Below are 2,551 nucleotides of genomic sequence, written 5' to 3'. Positions count from 1 at the left end.
ATAACCAAGTAATAGTTTACTTTAACGGACTCCACCTTCTTCTTAGACCACGTTTTTCTTTGTTCCTGAGGAGACACCCGCAGCCATCTTGGGACTTATAACTTATAGTACTTATAAAAACATGCAAAGGTTTATAAAAATCCATAAAAGCACTACACACAATATAAATTGCTCAGACATTCACTATTTTCTTCCCACAGTTTGTATTTGGTTTACATGGCAAGGTTTTGGTGGTGATGGGGCTGCAGGGGTGGCTTCCATGAGAAGATGCCAGAAGCTTCCCCTATGTCCAATAGACAGTGCCAGCCGGCTCCAAGACAGTCCCATTGCTGGCCAAGGCTGAGCCAATCAGCAACGGTGGTAGTGCCTCTGGGATATCATATTTAAGAAGGGGAAAACACTTGCACAACAGCATCTGGGGGAGAGAGGAGTGAGAATATGAGGGAGAAACAACCCTGCAGACACCAAGGTCAGTGAAGAGGGGGAGAGTGCTCCAGGCACCAGAGCAGAGATTCCCCTGCAGCCTGTGGTGAAGACCATGGTGACACACGTTGTCTCCCTTCAGCCCATGGAGGTCCCCAGTGGAACAGATATCCAACTTGCAGCCCATGATGGACCCTATGCCAGAGAGGGTGGATGCACCCAAAGGACCTGTGACCTCATGGAGTCCATGCTGGAGCAGTTCATGAAGAATTGCAGCCTGTGGAAAGGACCCATGTTGGATAAGTTTGTGGAGAACTGTCTCCTGTGGCTGGGACCCCACACTGGAGCAGAGAAAGAACACGAGGAAGAAGAAGCAGCAGAGAAAATGTGTGATAGTAACTGACCACAACCACCATTCCCCATCCTCCCTGTCCTCCTGGGGGCAGGCAGGGGAGAGAAATCAGGAGTGAAGTTGAACCTGGGAAGAAGGGAGAGGTGAGGGGAAGGTGTTTTAAGATTTGTTCTTATTTCTCATTATCCTACTCTGTTCTCTGCTGTTAACTGGTAATAAATTATTTTCCTAAAGTTGAGTCTGTTGTGCCTGTGATGGTATAACACACAGATAATATAGAAATACCAAAAAATATGTTTCACCATTGTTTCTACCTGTCAAAAACTTCCTACCAAAAATTCTCTGTCAGCTTTCTGCCAGAAGTTCTCACCAGAACTTCCCACGGGACGTTTCCTGCCAAAAGACCCTGCTATTGTTTATGGTTAGCATATCTCCTCGGACATCTGAATAGGACTATGTGCCAAGAAACCACATACAGCCTCCTTTGAAAACTATTAAAGTTGAGGACAAATTTTGGAAAATCAGGGGAGAGGAAAGGGGGAGAGAACTGGTTGCCCCAGGAGTCTCTCCTCACCTCTCCTCACCTTTTCTTCGCCACTGTGTGCTGCCTACCTGCCACAGAAGACTGAGACTCTGACGGCCTGGAGGAAACTGAGACCCACCATGCCACATGCACGAGTTACATCTTATCCCTCTGCCCTTACCATATTTTCTCAGGGCCCAAAGCTGTGGCTGAACTGAGACCCTGCATGGCCTGGGACATGGCTAGTTGTAAGCAGTGAAACCACATATCCTGCATTACAGAGAACTAAAGCTAAGACCCCCTGCAGCTAAAGAGATAACATCGAAAAGCAGCAGAGACAGGAAAAAAAAAGGCAGAAAACTGCTTCTCCCCCCCCCCCCCCCCACCAACTCGGCAGGAAAAGGTAGCATGGTGGTATCTTTTCTCTGCTTCTAAAAAGTTATCTTAGCTTTTCCAATCTTTTCTTATTTTTTCCTCTTTCTCTTTGCATCTCTTAGCAATTAATAAAATCAGTTTTTGGTATCAACAGATAACTTGTGTGAGTTTTAATTTTGCTCAAGGGAATATTCGAATCTGAAGTTCTTTCTGCAATATTTAAGCAGATTGTAACAGATGGTAATTGCCAAGTGATCTCTTCTTGTCCAAAAATATAATGAAAGACATATGAGTCTCTCTCTCCCCTGTCCAGCTGAGGAGGGAAGTGATAGAGCAGCTTTGGTGAGCACCTGGCATCCAGCCAAGGTCAAACCCACCACACAGCTGCATATGAAGTATAGCAACTTAAAATGCCAAACATCCTTGCCAATTCACTGAACATAATTTATTGGTCATTATTATTAGCTTTGCATAGGAACTAAATAGCACTTTACCTCTTGTTCTTTCTCATCCTAATCAAGCACAATAGAAAAAGGATCCTGCATAGGAAAATGAATGTTTCCAACTTCTGTGTTTCATTTTCAGTCAGTGCTTTTCTGTGAAGAAAGCAGTGTGAAGAAAACACTCAGAAAAACAAAAGCCCTAATCCTGGAGCTATATACAAGAGTACTTCAGGAGAGTGTGAGAAATGAATGAAGCGGTTTTATTACAAGCAGGGTTTCCATAATTTCCTGGTGGTGGGAAGTTTTTTGTGTGTGTGATCAGGGGTGTTCTGCAGTTCCTGTGGCTGCAGTTCTGTTACAGCCACGACCTGTTAATAGTTATAATCATGTTACTGTTGTTTGTTATTGCTGTGTGAAGGCGAACCGGGAAGCCTG

Source organism: Empidonax traillii, unplaced genomic scaffold, assembly GCF_003031625.1.
Source record: "Empidonax traillii isolate 1590-97213 ecotype Southwest subspecies unplaced genomic scaffold, ASM303162v1 scaffold1498:size99784, whole genome shotgun sequence".
Lineage (NCBI taxonomy): Eukaryota > Metazoa > Chordata > Aves > Passeriformes > Tyrannidae > Empidonax > Empidonax traillii.
Note: the sequence above shows the minus strand (reverse complement) of the source record.